The sequence below is a fragment of the Mytilus californianus genome, unplaced genomic scaffold (assembly GCF_021869535.1).
Source record: "Mytilus californianus isolate M0D057914Y unplaced genomic scaffold, xbMytCali1.0.p SCAF_8, whole genome shotgun sequence".
In the NCBI taxonomy this organism is placed as follows: Eukaryota; Metazoa; Mollusca; class Bivalvia; order Mytilida; family Mytilidae; genus Mytilus; species Mytilus californianus.
Window position 1 is genome coordinate 59,076,778 of NW_026262734.1, and position 22,786 is coordinate 59,099,563.

Here is a 22,786-nt window from a genome sequence, read left to right on the forward strand (position 1 = left end):
AAAGTCAATATGATTGTCATTGTTAACTGAATCGAGCTCCTTGTAGGAGTAATTGCCAGAAAATCAAAAGTTTTTTCATTTATTTAGTAGTTTTGTCTATTATCTTGAAAACTATCATTATAATAGTCCGAGAGGAACTATAAACTGCAATAATGATAAGCAATTGAGGGTCTTTAAAAGGAATGATAGAATTCTGCAATAGACATTATTGGAGAAGAACCTTTTTTTTCACCATTGAGAGACAAGATTTTTTTTAATATTTGTATATACTGCGTATTTAGTATATACCAGTGTTAGGCGCCGTCTTAAACTTGCAGTGACATGAGTGAGGTGAGTTTTTTTTTGTTCCGTGTTGAAAGGCTTTCGAACTTTTTTCATCTGAGCGTCACTGGTTAGTCTTGTGTGGACGAGACGCACGTCTGGCGTATTGAATTTTAAGCCTAGTACCTTTTGTTAGCTATTATTAGTGTGTTTCTTTGTCCTATATGTTCTCCCATTTATTTGTATTGTGGTCCTGTCATGTGATGTTGTCGTTTTGGTGTTGTGTTTGACGTTGCCATAAAAGCGGGAGGTTTGGCATGCCACAAAACCAGGTTCAACCCACCATTTTTTTCTTAAAATGTCCTGTACCTAGTCAGGAAAATGGCCATTGTTATATTATAGTTCGTTTCTGTATGTGTTACACTTTAATGTTGTGTTTTATGTGTCGTTGTTCTCCTCTTATATTTGATGCGTTTCCCTCAGTTTTAGTTTGTAACCCGGATGTGTTTTTATCTCTATCGATATATGAGTTTCGAACAGCGGTATACTACTGTTGCCTTTATTTACACCTCAATAAATTTACAAAAAGAAGCATTCAATTCTTAAGTGAAAACAAGTAAAAAGTACGTGTAATACAATCAATGGCAATCATGCTGTATCAGTCGTCCAGATGATATCGATATCAATCACGCTTGCAAAGTCTTTATCAAACCCCTTACCTGTATGACGTTACGTCATCGATATCAGTCACGGTTATCTTATCTGTATTACGTTATGTCACGCGAAAAACATATACTTAATATATCAAAAAGTGTATATAATATGGCTTTTTCAATATCACACACCGTATCAACCCTCAACCAATAGAATCCCGCGAGCAGAGCTCTTGTGATTATATTGGTGTCGCGGGTTGATATGGGTGTGATATTGAAAAAGCCATATGATATTCTCTATACGACTCTAAAGTGGATGTGGTGTTTAGATGTTAAACTCCAGCTTTAAATATCACATGTATATACATGACATGCTAATGTAATAGGTAGTATATGAAGCCAGCTTTGTACTAGATTGGCCTTTCGGTCGAATTTTTGACGTAGTAGTTTACAGTAAGCAGGAAGATATTAGGGCGTGGATGGGGGTTTACAGAATAGATAATAATGGGCAAAAAAATAAAGAATAGAGAAAAATGGACCAAAAAAAAAAAAAAAGAATAGCGAATAATGAGGTGCTAAAATATAAAGAATAGAGAATAAGGGTGAAAAAAGAGAGAAAAATGGCCTAAAAAAATCAAAGAATACAGAAATACAGAAATAAAGGACCCCCATCCAGACTCTCCAGAGTTTTAGCTCATTTCTTAATAAAACTTGTCGGGGTTTGATAGCATTCTTGATATGAGATGTGATGATAAACTATTAAAAAAAACTTAGTAATTGGTTTATGAAAAGTTATTGTACATCTTACATCCTCTTGGGTCGTTTAATAGAATTATCCTCCATCTGATTTCAAATCGAATATTAATTAATATGCAGACAATTAACCCTAATTCATAGCCTTTTTTAAGCTGCTGCATGACAGGTTGTTAAATTGCAGTTTCCAACCCTTTCAAACGTAGATAATTCTGAAATTCACGGGTAAAAAATATCAGGGTTTACCCCATTGCACTTGAGTTTTTGACAACTCCTACCTGGTCTATTCAGTAGTTACGAATTATAACATTTTAAGCATAGTTCTGAATTCGAACGGACTGATTAAGAGGTTTTTAACCTCTTGAGATAGGTCCATCTAGGTAAACTTCAAGCCGAGATTCTAAATAAAAAATAAATATAACTTTTTTTATTATGTTAATCCATTTTTGATGTGTTGCTTCAGTTTCATTTGCATTTCTTTTTTTTTAAATAATTTTTGTTCTTCTTCTCCATGGATTGACAGGTCATCATGGTAATTACATATATTTATCTATAGTGGCACAGAATTAAGCAAGCGATCTAAATAAACATAATTAAGCTAATGAAAGGAAACAAAATTTATAATACGATATAACTGAATAAGATATATGGACGAAACATAACATTTTCATTACTATAATGATAATTGTAATTACAGTTCAAGCAAATTTATACATTAATAATTCATCGTTAAAATCTAATCGATGACCTTAATCCAGGGGTTGCAGTACATGCTGTATTCTTCCACACTCATATTGTTTGAAGAAATATGCTTTTTTAAAGTTAAATTTTCTTTGACATATAATTTTTAAGTCCCTCTATATGAAGTTTTTCATCTGGCATCTTTGATCTGTAAATGAAATACTTTCATTAATAATAAAATGACTTAATTTCGTTTTATAAAATTTAGTTTATAATTTTCACAGAGGCCTACAATGACAATATCAACCTTAAGTGGAATTTCAATATGTGTTGCTTCAAAAATCCAAGCAGTAAGATGGTGCCAGATTTCTGTTGCAATATGACATTCCCACAGTAAGTGCATTTGCATTTCGATTTGGAAAAGATAACGGCAAAAGTGCATATGCCAATCCTTCAATTAGCTATCAGTTTCTGATCAAATTATGAATTCAATCTAATCTTTTCAACTTTATGTTCTAGTTAATATAATTCCTGATAAAGCATATGTCAATTGAAGGTAATTATTTTGTAAGATTTTCCTTAAACAATTATAACTTATGATGACTATATTGCTATGATGCAAGTAGTATTAGAGATTTTTTTAAGTAACAATACGATATAAGAAGATGTATGAAAAAGATACACAACGACACGGTTAACCAAAAGACAGCTGGAGGTCAACACATAGTCCACAACAAAACAGATGTCTAAACGATGCGTGCGTAAAGCACTTAAACGTCATGAATACAAAGAAAGTTAGGCCACAATTAAAAATATTTCAGTTTGCCCAAACCCGACCCATGATGATTGGGTGTGGGTAGGTAGGTAGGCAAATTCTTTTTTTTTTTATCAGAATTTGCATGAAAATATTAAAACAGTATATCTTTTTTTTCCGTCAAACCGTTGTAGAGACAATCAAAAGCCATGAAAAACTGTCTGCCATTTTCACATGTTTTACTTCTTTACAGGGATGTCACTAGGTTTTGAAGTAGCAGGATTAATAATTAAAGTAGCAGGCAAGGATTGCAGACGTCATAGACGTCGGGTTCGATGAGCTTGCTCGTCGCCCATCACGGCGAGGTTTTTTTTTCTAAAATGGTGCAAAAATCCTGCATTCTGGGGGCTCCTGAACTCTAATTTAGTCCTAATCAAACACCATTTTTTTAATGATGATAAGGTAAATGAGCAGCAAGATGGTCACATATTTTCTATAAAGTTGATCACATAAATATTATTATCACTATAACAAGACTTTCAGCTAACAAGAAGTTGAAGTTGTTTGAGGAAAATGATGAGGGATGACTCTGTAAGACATGGTGATCATTCAGGAAAAGATTCAAATTTGATCTTATTAGTTGAAAATATTTTTAGTTTAACTGTAGACAAGCAATTATTCAAATAATTCGAACCCATAGACATTTTTTTTTAATTCTAAGTATTAATAATTTCACATACATTACAATAAATCAAATGATGAATTGGACTGTTGCAGGCAAAAAGGTGAATCTTTAAGGATGTACTTTGGTGAAATTAGAAAAATGTAGAATTTAAAATTGATACTATAAGTCAGAAGACTTCAAGAGCATTTAAGTTAAGAAGCAAACTAATAGAAAGAGAAGAAATCTACAATCTGCTTAAATTTTGGTATATGACCTTTTATGAGTTATTAATTGAAGTATTATATATGGAAAAAAAATGGGGGTCATGGGGCAAAATATTTTACCCTGTATCGTAGGAAAAAACCAGAGTCCAAACATGTGACAGAAATTCCAAAACCTGACCTATGTACATCCTTAAATGCATAATCATGCAGGGATCATACTACTTCAGAATCATAGGGAGAAGTGACTTCTCTTTTTGAAACTGATAGGGAGAAGTGCTCCTTTGCACACTGTGCTACAATGTTTGGTTTTTACTAGCTATAGTACAAAGGGTCATATGTAAATAATGTTCTTTTTATATTGTTCAATTCATATCTGAGTATACAATTAAAGTAAAAGTTCAAATTCAAAGTTGTTTAAGTTTAGGTTCTTGTGAGAAACTACCAACTAAATATCTAGCACTAAAAAGATTTTTTTTTATGACAAAAAGATAAAGAAATTATAATATATAAATCACAATTCAATTAAAAAAACTATCTTGTTTATCATGTTTATGAAATTCAGTGTTTCTCATCAAAAGATATACAAAGCTAAGCTTGGCCATATATATTGATATTAGTATTATAGTCCCAGAGTTAATTAAGCAAGTTTAATCAATATTTTGAAACAATCCATGTATATGGAATTATATACATTAATCAAGTAAATCTAACAAATAGACTGTTAATGCGTGTGGAATGCGCAATTTTTCCATTTGGGACCAATTTCCTTGTCAGCTGTTCCATTCATGCGTCCGTAGTTATTAAAGTAAAAATACGGATTTCGGTCATAGCTGGTCCGTTTCCGATCCGTAGTTAGAAAACAGTTAATGGCGGACGAAGAAAATTTACAGAAATAAACGATGTTTGACAAGCTATTTGGAAAGGAATATAACGTTTTTAATGCAATAAATGGATTAAACATTTACTGAAGGCAATTTTTATACGACCGCAAACAAATTTTTGTGGTCGTATATTGGTATGACGTTGGCGTCGTCGTCGTCGTCGTCGTCGTCGTCGTCGTCGTCTGGCGTCGTCCGAAGACACATTGGTTTTCGCACTCTAACTTTAGTTTAAGTAAATGGATCTCTATGAAATTTTACCACAAGGTTCAATACCACAAAAGGAAGGTTGGGATTGATTTTGGGGGTTATGGTACCAACAGTAAAGGAATTAGGGGCCAAAAAGGGGCCAAAAATAAGCATTTTTGTAATTTCCAGACATAACTTGTGTGTTAGTGTATGGATCTTTCTGACATTGTACCACAAGGTTCCATATCACAAAAGGAATGCTGGGATTGATTTTGGGGGTAATTGCCTGAAAATTTTAGGAATTAGGGGCCAAAAAAGGGGCAAAAAACAAGCATTTTTCTAGTTTCATGACAATAACTTGTGTGTAAGTGTATGGATCTTTCTGAATTTGTACTAAAAGATTCCATATCACAAAAGGAAAGCTGGAATTGAGTTTGGGGGTAATTGCCGAAACGTTTAGGAATTGGGGGCCAAAAAGGGGCCAAAAATAAGCATTTTCTAGTTTCCAGACAATAACTTGTGTTCAAGTGTATGGATCTCTCTGAAATTGTACTGCAAGGTACCATACCACAAAGGGAAGGCTTGGATTGATGATGGGGGTAATTGCCTCAATATTTTAGGAATTAGGGGCCAAAAAGGGGCAAAAAACACATTTTTCTAGTTTCCAGACAATAACTTGTGTTGACAAGTGTATGGATCTCTCTGAAATTGTACTGCAAGGTACCATACCACAAAGGGAAGGCTGGGATTGAGTTTGGGGTCGATGAATCATAAGGGGGTTCAAAAAATTTGGGGGGGGATTTTTTTTTTTTCCTTTTTTTTCTTTTTTTCCTTTTTTTTTTCTTTTAAAATTTTCCATTTTAAGTTGGTTATTTCTGATTTATATTTAAAAGCAAATAATAATGATATGGTAGGAGATACACACCAAACAGGATGTGTTAATTATTATATAATAAGTATTGTGCAATAGCAAGAAATTTTCAATTGCACAGTATTGCACAATAGCAAGAAATCTTCAATTGCACAATATTGCGCAATAGCAAGAAATCTTCAATTGCACAGTATTGCACAATAGCAAGAAATATCCAATAGCACAATATTGCGCAATAGCAAGAAATTGTCAATAGTACAGTATTGCGCAATAGCAAGAAATATTTAATTGCACAGTATTGTGTAAAAGAAGATACTTCGTATAAATTGCTTATTTCTTGACCAATTTCAATGGGGTTTTATTCTTGAATTCTTGGGGTTCTTTAATATGCTGAATCTAACCGTGTATTAAGTTTATGGATTTTGGGCCCCTTTTTAAATTGGTCCACATTGAGGTCTAAAGGGTCCAAAATTAAACTTTGTTTGATTTCATCAAAAATTGAATTCTTGGGGTTCTTTGATATGCTGAATCTTACCGTGTATTAAGATTCTTAATTTTTGGTTCCGTTTTCAAATTGGTCTACATTAAGGTCCAAAGGGTCCAAAATTAAACTTAGTTTGATTTCAACAAAAATTGAATTCTTAGGGTTCTTTGATATGCTGAATCTAAACATGTATTTAGATTTTTGATTATTGGCCCAGTTTTCAAGTTGGTCCAAATCGGGGTCCAAAATTAAACTTTGTTTGATTTCAACAAAAATTGAATATATGGGGTTCTTTGATATGCTGAATCTAACCATGTATTTAGATTTTTGATTTTTGGGCCCCGTTATCAACTTTGTCCACATTGAGGTCAAAAGGGTCCAAAATTAAACTTTGTTTGATTTCATCAAAAATTGAATTCTTGGGGTTCTTTGATATGCTGAATCTAACCATGTATTTAGATTTTGGATATTGGACCATAATAGGTGAATGTCCAATTTAAAATGTTTAAGTTCTTAGACCACATTCATTCTGTGTCAGAAACCTATGCTGTGTCAAATATTTAATCACAATCCAAATGCAAAGCTGTATCAAGCTTGAATGTTGTGTCCATACTTGCCCCAACTGTTCAGGGTTCGACCTCTGCGGTCGTATCAAGCTGCGCCCTGCGGAGCATTTTATTATCACGTTCAAATGAAGTAACAAACTTATTTTGTCGCCGAAAGTTAGATTGATGTACGATCTCGTGTAACAAGTACCGGAAGTGAATGAAGTGATAAAAAGTTGTCTTTTTATTAAATAATCTGCTTCACACTGTGCTTAATGCTTAAATCTCTGTTCTTCAGAAAATGAATCGTTTATGTCTGAATTTCTTTAATTATCAATGTTTCATCGACTTGCTTAAAAATGAAAACTTTGTGAAAATATTATTTTTGACAATTTTGAAGTAGCCGGCGCCAAAGCAGAAGTAACCGTTCGTTAAATCAGAAGGTAAAAACCGAGAACATCGAATATCGATTAACTGCGTCTCTTACACGCTTTCTTTTAATCTTATTCACAGTTACTTGACGATGACGGAGCGGACACGAAAAAGATCCGAAAAAAAAAATTCTTCAAAAAAACGGCAAAAAAAGAATTTGAGTCGGCGGGTTTTTTTTTGGGTCGGTCGCGTTTGGGCAAACATACAATATTTTTATTTTGGCCCTATGAATAACGTATTTTAATAAAATCAATCAAATATCAGCACTGATGGATATACGAGGGTTCAAACGGGGCTTACAGAATAAAGAATAATAGACGAAAAGTGCAAAATAAAGGGTAAACAAATATAAAGAATAGAGAAAAAATACCCAAAAAAAAAAATATAGAATACGGAATAATGAAGTGCTTAAATATAACGAATAGGGCATAAGGGTCAAAATTAAGAAAGAATAGAGAAAAAAGGTCTAAAAAGTTAAAGAAAAAAGAAATACATGACCCTCCATCCAGACCCTCGTACATGTAGATTGAATTGAACATGTTTTGTTTCTCACACACAAAAAAAAATGTTTCAATAGAAAAAGAGAAAATATAATTTAAATCTCATACAGTTTTGTGCTTTTTGAATCCTGATGTAACAATATATTGGATATAGTTACATGTATGAATGATTGCCTAAAATCGATAGAATTGTGTTTTATTTTGTCCAGCAAATATCACATAGGGATTTTCATTTTGTTTTAGGTATCACAAAATGGTACAATCATATATCTGTAAGTAAAAATTATCGTCTACTGTACGGACACGAAAGGTGAAAGTTAGAAGAAGTTATGGATTTAACCTAATTATGATTAAGAGCTATATAGAAAAGTATAAAGGATGAAGACATTCAATCATAATAGATGATTGGCAGCGGTTTTACATTTATTATGCCCCGCCGCAGTAGAGGGGGCATTAAGTAATAATCTTGTCCGTCTGTTCGTCCGTCCGTACGTAAGTCCTGAAATTGGTTTCCGTTCTCTAACTTTAGTTTGCCTCAACCAAATTTTATGAAACTTGTTATGAGATGTAGTATTTTTAAAATTAGATAATGAAAAAAAAGGATAACTTCTGTAAATTCAGAAATTATTGCGATGTTTTTGTTATTGCGAAAAATGCAACAGTGTTATAATCGCAATAATTTAAACTCGCATTTTGAATTTTTTTATATGAATTAAACAGGATTTTTCTCAATATCGCATAAATTAAAATCGCATTTTATTCTAAAATGACAAAATCGCAATAATGAATGTACGCAATAATTTCTGAATTTACAGTAATCAACAAGCAACAATACCCCCCCTCCCCTTTCCAAGAGAAAGAAAAAAATTTAGTGAATATCCATATCTCTACATATAAAGATATGAATATTTGGTTTGATTACCAACAATTAGCTACAGCTACCCACCATTCACCACAAACCAAATGAAGTAGATGGAATGTCATGTAAGATCTCCAACCATGGAAAGATACTATATGTTTGTGATCGTCCTAATCATTAGTCTTGGGTCCTGGCTCAACTTGCGACGCAAAGCTAGATTGGGCCGGGATGTCAGGCTACCTGATCATATGTGTAAATATAACACATTTGAAAATCAGAATTGATGTTTCTTCCCATAATTTTATTTTCGTGGCAGCAAGATAAAACTTGAATGTATAAAGATGAAAAGTATAAAAAAGTAAACAAAGCAAGTTAGTGTAAAAGAAAGAAAGAATTAAGAATTTAAGACAGTCGACATGAAAAAATCGCTTTCATGCTCTGTCTACATGTTTTTCCTGCAAATCATTTTAATCTATTATTATTTTATGTAACACAGTTTAAGACATGGAAAATAAAGTTAACATATTTTCACATATAGTTATTTACTCATCATTTCAGTTACTTTCGTTACTGTTACGTCCATCATATGGAAGATTGCATTGGGTATGATAATATATGCTTTTATTTATTTTCGTATAATTATCCTTAACTTATGTAAATCGGCAAATTGAATCCTTCGAAACTTTTTCATGAGGGCCTGAATTGGGTTTACAGAATAGAAATTAATGGGAACATATTGCAGAATAAAAGGCAAAAATATAAAGAACAGACAATAATAGGCCAAAATATATAAAGAATAGAATAATTGGGTGCTGAAATACGAAAAAAAAAGAAACAAATGGGCAGAGTAAACATGAAAATAGAGAAAAATGGCATAAGAAGTGGAAGAATACAGAATCAAAGAATCCCCCAATCCAGACCCTCTGGTAACTGTGAATTTTTTCTAATGCGGTCAAATAACTTAAACATATATTTTTCTTTCCTAAAAAGTATCACATTATAGAGTTAAATGTCGTTTCTGAACATATATTGTTTGTACAACCTTCCTCATTTTAAAAAGATCGAGATAGAAAAAAAAAGCTGAGGTTTTAAAAGATTAGCCACCAAAAACAATGTATAGAAACTCATCAGTGTTATGTTTCTTTAAACCTCCTGATTTGTTAGTTTACTTTGGTTTTGGTTGTTGGGTACTGATAGCAAAACATTTTACTTGACTCAGTGTGAACAAGATCTTTACATTTAGTATTATGAAATTGTTTATAATTGGCATTGTTCACAGTTTGATATCAATATTTTGGTATAACTTCCGTCTGAAAAGATGAAACATTTTTGTTTGATGTCACATCTTTATTTATCTTATTTGTAACTATTTTATTTAACCGAGGGTCATAAAAATAACAATAATGCTACTGCTACTGCTACTAGAGCTTAAACAACTAGAATAAATACAGTTTAAAAACATTTATGTATAAAAAAAAAAAACGTTTCATAATAGTAGTTAATGCTAAAAGTATTGATAATACGTCATTTCCACGTGAAATCCTTGTATACCAGAATGATTTTACAATGTGAAGACATAATTTAATTCTATATTTTAGGACTGTCTTGTTTATCATGTCATAGCGAATCTGACAGATCCAGGTGTTTTGCACATCAAGTGGAATGTCGGGATGGATTTGAGGTAGACATTTGCATGTATAGTTCATTTCAAATATCTAAAATAAACTGTTCGGTACGAATTGGAAGCTTATTTCGACTTGAAAGAAATGATGCATTTTAAATCTTAGTTTGATGACAACAGAAAAGCGCGTTGTCTTTCACTAGCTGGTATCTATGCATCAACATATTTGAAGTAACTGTCATTTTAACCAAAGCAGACAAAAAAAGACGTAACATAAAAGAAAAAAAAAAGAGCCTCCTTATTATAAATGTCTTTAATGAGCATACTCTTTGTATTACTAGTAAATTATCGAGTTAGGGATTTCGTTGCCACAAATTACTTAACACCTTTACTAAATTCTTTCATAGATATAAAGATTTGGTCTGCAAGTTTGGCTGTACCTGTAAAAACCTTATTTCAAAAGTTGTAGCACATCCTAAATTTTACGGTGATGTTGTAAACCGAGCCCGGAAATTAAGATACTTTCCGGGTAAACTTAATCCTTAAAATAAACTTATTTTAAAAGGTTGCCTATTCAACACTGTAATTAAATCTTTGTATAAATATTGATTTTTCTATCAGTGAATTTAAACCATACTAAATATTACATATATGTACTTTCATTGTACTACAATCTGTCGATACCTATAGTTTGGCATTGCATAAGGTCATGTTTTTCTCTGACTGTTAATGACGTCTTTACATTAAATCCATTGGATGTTGGATGTGTACTGATTGATATTTTAATCTTAGATACATGATTGTTTTTCATTAGTTATTGGCTTTGAAGTAGCTGTCAGTAAATGCGAGTACTCTCATATCTGTACTTAGTGTCTTTTTGTTTTTTGGGATGTATTTGTACGTCCACTCTTTGTTTTTGTAAGATGTATTTCTATTTGTATGCCTCTGATGAGTCCAGCCTTTTTCAACTGATTTTTATGGTTTGTTCTTATTTTGTACTGTTACACCACTGTCCCAGGTTAAAGGGAGGGTTGAGCGCTCACAAACATGTTTAAACCAGCCACATTCTTTATGTGTCTGTCCCAAGTCAGGAGCTGTAGTTCAGTGGTTGTCGTTGGTTCATGCCTGTAGTCATGTTTGTTTTTCGAAAATTGTTTTGTTATAAATTAGACCGTTAGTTTTCTCAATTGATTTGTTTCGTATTTTTCATGTCGGGGCCTTTTATAGCCGACCATACGATATGGGTTTTTCTCATTGTAGAAGGCCGTACGGTTGCCTATAATTGCTTACATCCACTTCATTTGGACGTTAGTGGATAGTTGTCTCATTGGCAATTATACCACATCTTCTTATTTGGATTTTTATTATGTCAAAACTTCAAGAAGTGTCCTTTTGGACTTTTGTAAGGTGTTTTGGGTTTTGTTTTTTTGGAATGAATGTCAGCGATAAAAAAAATCAAGCAAACAAAAAACCCATCTAGTTACACAAGAGAAGAACGAATATAAATCCACATACACGCACATTATTACAATAACACAACAGATTTTCAGATCCTCAGTGTGATATCACCGGTAGGGTATCATGGTCACATACTTTGCAGACGACATGTGACGTATTTTCAAATGGTGAATTCAGAAGTTTTGAATATTCTGAACTGATATTTCTTGCTATGACTTGTATTGTACGAAAGATATTTAGCATGTCTATTGGTAATTAAAACTTAGATACTTTTCATCAAACAAATTCTGGAAAATTCAATTGTCCATTTTTATAAATGCTTTAAAGAATTTCTGGTTTTTATTTCAGGAATGCTTCTTTGACCAAACCACATTGCAAAATTCTGCTGTGGTTTACACTGCAGGCTGCAGGGCAAAGGCGGTAAGTAAAACATTGAATTTACCTAGATTTTCAAATTAGCTTTCGGTTAGGGGACAACTATTTGATATTTTGAGGGAGGTGGCAGGACGATTATAAAAATTCTGCGACACAAATTGCAGGAAATTGTAAACAAAAGGCAAAATGAAATTCGACCGCATAGCTGAGTCTATTTCTGAAAAGATGCACGCGAATTTACACAAAGATATGTGCATGGTCAATGGTAAAGACATTTTGAACTTATGCTAAAATTCACAATACGATAGCTTCATGTAAGTGTATATCGAGGTTCTGACAACATTCTATTTTTTTTTAAATTATTGTATTTACTTCTATATTAATTTTGTAGAATCCTTTAACTGAAAATGTGGATTCATTTTTTTTCACAACTTATATATGGGATCCTTATCGAAACCAAAATATGTCGAAAATGGATGTACTATGGGTTGTTAAAAGTAATTTCAATGTGTTATGGAAGTCCATAATGCTAACACTAAAAAGGGTATAAATTCAAATATAAAATAGATTAATCAGTTAGACTAAAATTCAAAAGACATTTATATAATTAGTTTCGAATTATTGATGATGATGATGATGATGATGGATGATGATGATGATGATGATGATGATGATGATGATGATGATGATGATGATGATGATGATGATGATGATTGATGATGATGATGATGATGATGATGATGATGATGATGATGATGATGATGATGATGATGATGATGATGAGGACGACGACGACGACGACGACGACGATGATGGATGATGATGATGATGATGATGATGATGATGATGATGATGATGATGATGATGATGATGATGATGATGATGATGATGATGATGATGATGATGATGGACGATGACGATGATGATGACGATGACGACGATGACGATGATGATGATGACGACGATGATGATGATGATGATGACGACGATGATGACGATGATGATGACGACGATGATGACGATGATGACGACGATGATGACGATGACGATGATGACGATGATGACGATGACGATGATGACGATGATGACGATGACGATGATGACGATGACGACGATGACGATGATGACGATGACGATGATGACGATGATGACGATGACGATGATGACGATGATGACGATGACGATGACGATGATGATGACGATGATGATGATGATGATGATGATGATGATGATGATGATGACGATGATGATGATGATGATGATGATGACGATGATGATGATGATGATGATGATGAGGAGGAGGAGGAGGAGGAGGAGGAGGAGGAGGAGGAGGAGGAGGAGGAGGACGACGACGACGACGATGTTTAATGTCCAGTTACAAAAATAACATGCGTTCAAAGACCTGAACATGTTAATGTGAAATGAATATTACCCTGCTGTTCGAGCCGGAAGTAACAGTCCAGTGGAAGACATATGTCAACCTACTCAGACACAATATCGTGATTCCAATCCAGCCATTATTTGCTTGTACTCTTATGCAACATGCTGTGTGTAAAGGTATAGCATTCAAATTTGTAAGTCTTTGGTTTGACCCATACAGGGAAACAATGACCTACAACACTCGAGACAAACACGATACAAAAAGATCAACGATGTGATCCCGAGTCAAGACATATAGTGAAATGATGAAAACAGAAAACATGCTAATGGTTGTGACATACATGTGATAAAGCTACTAATTTGATTTAAGGTTTGCGATTTGTTAGGAAATGCCGTAGGGAAAAGAGACGATATAAGTTGGTCACGGAGGACGTCGGTTCTCTGTGCACAGTGCTGTAATACAGCTCCAAAGAATAGAATTCCATGCAATGCACTTCTATGCGACGATCGTAAGTGTTATTTATATTTTTAAAACATCTCCGTGTCTTATGAAAAAGCAAATCGTGTATTTGAAAAATCATAGATGCATCAATATCGATTGCATACGTCAATATATATTTCTAGTAGCAAAATCGTAAAATGTTACAACGGTGAAAATACAACGTAAGTCGAAGACGTACAGAGCCATGCCTATAAGGAAAAACAAGGAAATAAACTCATCATAGATACCAGGATTGAAATGTTGTACGCCAGACGCGCGTTTCGTCTACTAAAGACTAATCAGTAGCGCTTCAATAAAAAAAGAAATCAAAAGGCCAAATAAAGTACGAAGTTGAAGAGCATTGAGGACCCGATATTCGAAAAAGGTTTTGCCAAATACAACTAAGAAAATTTATTCCTTGGATAGAAAATCCATAGTAATTTGAAAAATTCAAAGCTTTGTTAATAGGTAAGATAATAGCCCGTAAAACTGTCTCAACAAAACAAAAGTTTAAGCAGAACGAACACCACACCAAGCCGATTGAGTCCGTATACTCCTACAAAGGAACTACTTGTTGTCATGGACACAACGTACCAATAATACAGCATAGTTTAGGTTATGCTGAACCTGCACTATTGGGACGTGTCGTCCTTGACAAGATAAGTCACATTCGGTAATGAAACAAGACTCTTGTGGAGACTTGTCTCATTTGCAATCTCACCTTATCGTCTTATTTTTTGTTAGTAGATAAGGACGGAATTGTGGCGACGACAAATAGGATATTATCGGTTGTCGTCAGTACAATGTAACACTATTTTTCCACCTCTCTTAACAAAAACTTGTTTTCAAAGATAATAGAAATTAGTCATTTATTTCACTTTGAAAAAAACCGTTGGTTATCAGTTTTATGTCTCATTGCGTTTTATATTATAATATAAGCTTCATCCAAGTTTGTCACTATTTTGAAAACAATATTACTGTTACATAATTACTCGATTGTTTTAATGTCCTATTTCTACCTGTTATTTTGTAGGATTGACACCTGACACATCAACACCTGGCTATACAGGTAAGTAAATGTCATTTAAAAAAATTGGACATTCTTTTAAGGATGTAGTCAGGTGAAATAAAAAAAAAAATCTGGAATTAAAAATTAATTGAAACTAAAAATCAGAAGAACATTATTTAAGGAACAAAATAAGGTAAAAATATTGATAGGTTATGGAACTCCTTTTCGATATATTTAATGTTTATATTTAGCATTGGCATTATTTCTGTTTCAAATCGTAAGAAAAGAAATCTACAACATGCTTAAATATTTTACCCTGTATCGTAGGGAAAACACCAGGAGTACGAACATCCGACAAAAATTATCAAACCTGACATGACTGCAACCTTCAGGTATAAGACCACTAATTCATAGCCCAATTGCTTTCCATGTTAACTTCAGCAATTTTAAGAATAAATGGCTACGTTGTCTTAAGGTCAAATAAAGTAGCAGTCAAAACTATATATTAACCTGACTTGTGCTGAAAATACAACATACCTTTAATTGCATATTAGAGCGTACTGGTTCCCGGAAGTTTCATAGTACAAAAACAGGTACTTCTGATCTGAACAACGTAACAGGGCAAATGTGCCCTCCTAATATGATTTTATATACTTCGTTTTATTATTGAAAAGAAACTTTTAACAAGGGTTATACAGTGATCCCAAGTCCCCAAGGTTTCATTTGATACCAAAACTACCCAAATATTTCACCCATAATATTGACAAAGATATAGCTATGCGTACGAACTATTTTGTTTACAATAAGTACAACTTTCTTGTATGTTCTTTCCGACCGGGCCCGAATTAGTGGTTCTATACCTATAACAGCACCAAACTTGTTGAAAATACTACTAGTGACAGATATGAGACTCTTCAATTTTTATCAGTTCTTATTTGTAAATTCTACTAAAAAATAACGTTCTTAACTATATGTCTTATTTTTATCAGAAATTGTTCCTTGAAGATAAAAATACAGTGGTCCGAACATAGAATATAATTAATAATTTTATTCTCCCTGTTTTCTTCATGTTGAAAAGGGAGAGTGATTTGGTAAAAACCATACTTTTATGTAAAAACAAGGACCAACAAGAGCAATTGATGTATTTCCCAGCTAGACAACTTTCTAAACTGATTATAAATTGCATTTCAAGTGAAATTTTGGAATTCATATATAAATATACACCAATTTCCTTTGAAATAAATGATACACCAATAAACCCATTTAAACATGAACACGCACTAGATAATTTGGCCAAAAACTATATTTATACAATAAACCGGTCAAAATATACATTTGTGTTCATGTTTCATTGGTTTCAGTCTCAGATAATGCAAATATTCAAACTTCAGGTAAGGTCTTACCTGTTTGCATGCTAAATGAACACACAAGGCTGAAATACCTTGTCGTAGCAATTTGCTGTAACCTGTAAAGCAGTTGTTATCAAATAGTCTTTTCTATGTATGTTGGTGTTTGTGTTGCAGTTCAATGTTTCTGTTGTTCGTTGATTTCCTCTTATACTAGTAGTTGATGTGTTTCCCTCGATTTTAGTTTGTAACCCGGATTTGTTTTCGATTAATCGATTTATGACTATTAAACAGCGATATAATACTTATTTAACACCAACATAATTGTTACATAAAAAATTAACGTAACATGATTACTAACAGTTAACGTGACCAATTTTCATTGTTATGGGTATGATTTCTAAAATATGAATTTCGCATGCTTTACAGCAATAGGTATAAAACCACTAATTCATAGCCCCGTTGCTTTCTATGTTAACTGCAGCAATTTCAAGCCTTAGTTGCGGTTTTGTCTTAAGGTCAAATAAAGTGGCAGTCATTTCATGTCAAAACTATACCTTATCCTGTCTTTTGCTGAAAAATTCATCATACCCTTAACTGCAAATTAGTGCGTAATGGTTCCCGGAAGTTTGATAGTACAAAAACAGGTACTTCTGATATAAACAACAGGGCAAATGTGCCCTCCTGAAATAATTTTCTATACTTTTTTTATTATTCAAAAGAAACTGTCAACAAGGGTTCTACAGTGATTCCAAGTCCCAAAGCTTTCATTTGAAACCAAAACTATCCAAATGTATTACCTATTGACAAAGATACAGCTACATGTATGCGTATGAACTATTTTGTTTAAAATACTATGTAATATTTTCTAGAAAGCTACGGTGTCAAACAAATATAACAAAATAATACACGAAGAACTAAGGTTCCAAAGAGTAATAAAAATCAAAGGACTGACAAGAAGAAGGAATTGCTAATGCTAAAACAAAAACACAAAAACATTAAAAAAACTATAATGCATAATCAACAAAATTCACTTCACAGAAATCTATCGATTTGGGCAACGATAACCACATTGGAAAACGTAGTGAATAGAGGAGTTCTGGAAGAATTCATTTAGTAATATGTACACCTGGACCTTTCTCGTCTTGCTGTTAAACCCATTTAGATAGAACGCTGTACTCACTGCACGAATGTATAAATAGGCAGCCACGTTCGGGCGTATCTGTATGTGTATTCTGTATGTTTCTCTCTAGTGTCTTTTGGTCATTGGTGTCATTGGATGATGTCTCATTGACGTAAACCCCACGTCTCTTTGTTTTCATATTTACAGACACACGATATTTTAGTCTGGTAAATATAAAAAGAAGATGTTGTATTATTGCTAATGAGACAACTCTCCACAAGAGACCAAATGACACAAAAATTAACAACTATTAACACATAGTCAGCTATAATAAAAGACCCCTAAACGACACATGTAAAACAATTCAAAAGAGAAAACTAACTGCCGAATTTATTTACAAAATAATGAACGAAAAACAAATATGTTACACAGTTTCAAACGACATCCACCGAATTCAGGCTCCTGACTTGGGACAAGCAAATACAGAATGAGGTGGGGTTAAACTCTTTTGAAGGCGCCTACCTTCCCCTTACGTGAGACAGTGATGTAACAGTACACCATAAGAACTAAAAAAATCAGTTGAAAAAGGCTTCACTCATCAGATGGATACAAATCGGAATACATCTACAAAAAACACAGAGTGGACATGGAAGTGTAGTGTAAAGAGTTGTGAAGTCAAAACTGTCAACAGAATCAAAAGGACTACCAAAAGCACGTAATTTATCTAAAATTGATTGCACCACAAAGATAGTTAATCCCACTATTTTCATAAATTATTTTACACTAGTTAATGATGAATTCATTTATAATAGTTAAGGAACTAGTTAAAAACACTGAAAGATTAGTTGTTGAACACTTACTAGAGGCCAAGATGAAACGATATTTTACCGTTTTTTTTGTGTTGTTTAGGTACCCAATAGATAGTAGGGATCTTCAAATGTTCAGAGGAGGCCTTTAGCTGTGATGTGGTTATGATATATGTGTTTACTTTATATGACTCTCTGTGGAGCGCATGGACTTGAATGTAGAAGAATCTAAAATTTCATTCTTAAGAACATCTGTACAGTATTTACGGCATACCACCACAACACTATTGGCCAGTACAAACATAAACCGCTTTGAAAGCTCTTAAAGTTTGTTTTTTAATTCTAAAAATAAGCGTATTATGTACTCTTTTACTTATTTCTGAATTATTTTCAAAATGTGATATTCAAATATTCACAACATTCATACATTTATTTAAATAAGAATCAAGAAATTCTTCATCAGATTTCCCTGTTTACACAAATTTTTACAATTCGATGAAAGAGCGTCTTTTGTGATCTGACGACACTGTTTCCAATCTATTTTAGATGGAGAACGATATTTTGGTCCTTTTTTCAAAAAGTGTTTAGCCATTTGGTCTTGAACATTATTGATGTCCCCCGTAATAACATGGCAATAGGGAACATATCTAAAATTTGACGATTCATAGTCTCAATTCAAATGAGTAGTATTTACTGCATTGACGTCTGATGTAACTGACGTATAATAAAAAATTTAAAAAACTTTGCTGGTTTGTTTTGTATGTATTGAAGTAATAGTGGTTATGTGTTATGAAAATATAGAGGTATACAGTTTTGAATGGTAGATTGAGTCCGTATACTCCTACAAAGGAACTACTTGTTGTGGACACAACGTACCAATAATACAGCATAGTTTAGGTTATGCTGAACCTGCACTATTGGGACGTGTCGTCCTTGACAAGATAAGTCACATTCGGTAATGAAACAAGACTCTTGTGGAGACTTGTCTCATTTGCAATCTCACCTTATCGTCTTATTTTTTGTTAGTAGATAAGGACGGAATTGTGGCGACGACAAATAGGATATTATCGGTTGTCGTCAGTACAATGTAACACTATTTTTCCACCTCTCTTAACAAAAACTTGTTTTCAAAGATAATAGAAATTAGTCATTTATTTCACTTTGAAAAAAACCGTTGGTTACCAGTTTTATGTCTCATTGCGTTTTATATTATAATATAAGCTTCATCCAAGTTTGTCACTATTTTGAAAACAATATTACTGTTACATAATTACTCGATTGTTTTAATGTCCTATTTCTACCTGTTATTTTGTAGGATTGACACCTGACACATCAACACCTGGCTATACAGGTAAGTAAATGTCATTAAAAAAAATTGGACATTCTTTTAAGGATGTAGTCAGGTGAAATAAAAAAAAAAATCTGGAATTAAAAATTAATTGAAACTAAAAATCAGAAGAACATTATTTAAGGAACAAAATAAGGTAAAAATATTGATAGGTTATGGAACTCCTTTTCGATATATTTAATGTTTATATTTAGCATTGGCATTATTTCTGTTTCAAATCGTAAGAAAAGAAATCTACAACATGCTTAAATATTTTACCCTGTATCGTAGGGAAAACACCAGGAGTACGAACATCCGACAAAAATTATCAAACCTGACATGACTGCAACCTTCAGGTATAAGACCACTAATTCATAGCCCAATTGCTTTCCATGTTAACTTCAGCAATTTTAAGAATAAATGGCTACGTTGTCTTAAGGTCAAATAAAGTAGCAGTCAAAACTATATATTAACCTGACTTGTGCTGAAAATACAACATACCTTTAATTGCATATTAGAGCGTACTGGTTCCCGGAAGTTTCATAGTACAAAAACAGGTACTTCTGATCTGAACAACGTAACAGGGCAAATGTGCCCTCCTAATATAATTTTATATACTTCGTTTTATTATTGAAAAGAAACTTTTAACAAGGGTTATACAGTGATCCCAAGTCCCCAAGGTTTCATTTGATACCAAAACTACCCAAATATTTCACCCATAATATTGACAAAGATATAGCTATGCGTACGAACTATTTTGTTTACAATAAGTACAACTTTCTTGTATGTTCTTTCCGACCGGGCCCGAATTAGTGGTTCTATACCTATAACAGCACCAAACTTGTTGAAAATACTACTAGTGACAGATATGAGACTCTTCAATTTTTATCAGTTCTTATTTGTAAATTCTACTAAAAAATAACGTTCTTAACTATATGTCTTATTTTTATCAGAAATTGTTCCTTGAAGATAAAAATACAGTGGTCCGAACATAGAATATAATTAATAATTTTATTCTCCCTGTTTTCTTCATGTTGAAAAGGGAGAGTGATTTGGTAAAAACCATACTTTTATGTAAAAACAAGGACCAACAAGAGCAATTGATGTATTTCCCAGCTAGACAACTTTCTAAACTGATTATAAATTGCATTTCAAGTGAAATTTTGGAATTCATATATAAATATACACCAATTTCCTTTGAAATAAATGATACACCAATAAACCCATTTAAACATGAACACGCACTAGATAATTTGGCCAAAAACTATATTTATACAATAAACCGGTCAAAATATACATTTGTGTTCATGTTTCATTGGTTTCAGTCTCAGATAATGCAAATATTCAAACTTCAGGTAAGGTCTTACCTGTTTGCATGCTAAATGAACACACAAGGCTGAAATACCTTGTCGTAGCAATTTGCTGTAACCTGTAAAGCAGTTGTTATCAAATAGTCTTTTCTATGTATGTTGGTGTTTGTGTTGCAGTTCAATGTTTCTGTTGTTCCGTTGATTTCCTCTTATACTAGTAGTTGATGTGTTTCCCTCGATTTTAGTTTGTAACCCGGATTTGTTTTCGATTAATCGATTTATGACTATTAAACAGCGATATAATACTTATTTAACACCAACATAATTGTTACATAAAAAATTAACGTAACATGATTACTAACAGTTAACGTGACCAATTTTCATTGTTATGGGTATGATTTCTAAAATATGAATTTCACATGCTTTACAGCAATAGGTATAAAACCACTAATTCATAGCCCCGTTGCTTTCTATGTTAACTGCAGCAATTTCAAGCCTTAGTTGCGGTTTTGTCTTAAGGTCAAATAAAGTGGCAGTCATTTCATGTCAAAACTATACCTTATCCTGTCTTTTGCTGAAAAATTCATCATACCCTTAACTGCAAATTAGTGCGTAATGGTTCCCGGAAGTTTGATAGTACAAAAACAGGTACTTCTGATATAAACAACAGGGCAAATGTGCCCTCCTGAAATAATTTTCTATACTTTTTTTATTATTCAAAAGAAACTGTCAACAAGGGTTCTACAGTGATTCCAAGTCCCAAAGCTTTCATTTGAAACCAAAACTATCCAAATGTATTACCTATTGACAAAGATACAGCTACATGTATGCGTATGAACTATTTTGTTTAAAATACTATGTAATATTTTCTAGAAAGCTACGGTGTCAAACAAATATAACAAAATAATACACGAAGAACTAAGGTTCCAAAGAGTAATAAAAATCAAAGGACTGACAAGAAGAAGGAATTGCTAATGCTAAAACAAAAACACAAAAACATTAATAAAACTATAATGCATAATCAACAAAATTCACTTCACAGAAATCTATCGATTTGGGCAACGATAACCACATTGGAAAACGTAGTGAATAGAGGAGTTCTGGAAGAATTCATTTAGTAATATGTACACCTGGACCTTTCTCGTCTTGCTGTTAAACCCATTTAGATAGAACGCTGTACTCACTGCACGAATGTATAAATAGGCAGCCACGTTCGGGCGTATCTGTATGTGTATTCTGTATGTTTCTCTCTAGTGTCTTTTGGTCATTGGTGTCATTGGATGATGTCTCATTGACGTAAACCCCACGTCTCTTTGTTTTCATATTTACAGACACACGATATTTTAGTCTGGTAAATATAAAAAGAAGATGTTGTATTATTGCTAATGAGACAACTCTCCACAAGAGACCAAATGACACAAAAATTAACAACTATTAACACATAGTCAGCTATAATAAAAGACCCCTAAACGACACATGTAAAACAATTCAAAAGAGAAAACTAACTGCCGAATTTATTTACAAAATAATGAACGAAAAACAAATATGTTACACAGTTTCAAACGACATCCACCGAATTCAGGCTCCTGACTTTGGACAGGCATATACAGAATGAGGTGGGGTTAAACTCTTTTGAAGGCGCCTACCTTCCCCTTACGTGAGACAGTGATGTAACAGTACACCATAAGAACTAAAAAAATCAGTTGAAAAAGGCTTAACTCATCAGATGGATACAAATCGGAATACATCTACAAAAAACACAGAGTGGACATGGAAGTGTAGTGTAAAGAGTTGTGAAGTCA

At 33.0% G+C, this 22,786-nt stretch overlaps 2 protein-coding genes across 3 annotated transcripts in view; both read left to right on the forward strand.

Annotated features, from left to right (window-relative positions):
• LOC127712814 (collagen alpha-1(XII) chain-like) overlaps nucleotides 1-22,786 on the forward strand; it is an 88,495-nt gene that overhangs the window by 59,834 nt on the left and 5,875 nt on the right. The window lies entirely within an intron of this gene.
• The window catches only part of LOC127711251 (uncharacterized), an 82,585-nt gene that overhangs the window by 27,390 nt on the left and 32,409 nt on the right, over nucleotides 1-22,786 (forward strand). The window contains exon 7 of one of the 2 annotated variants that reach the window (XR_007986618.1): nucleotides 1,487-1,563. The exons of the other annotated variant lie outside the window; for it this stretch is intronic. The gene's annotated coding sequence lies outside the window, so the exon portion shown is untranslated. Of the gene's footprint in view, nucleotides 1-1,486; nucleotides 1,564-22,786 lie in introns of those variants that run through there. 2 annotated transcript variants of the gene reach the window in all.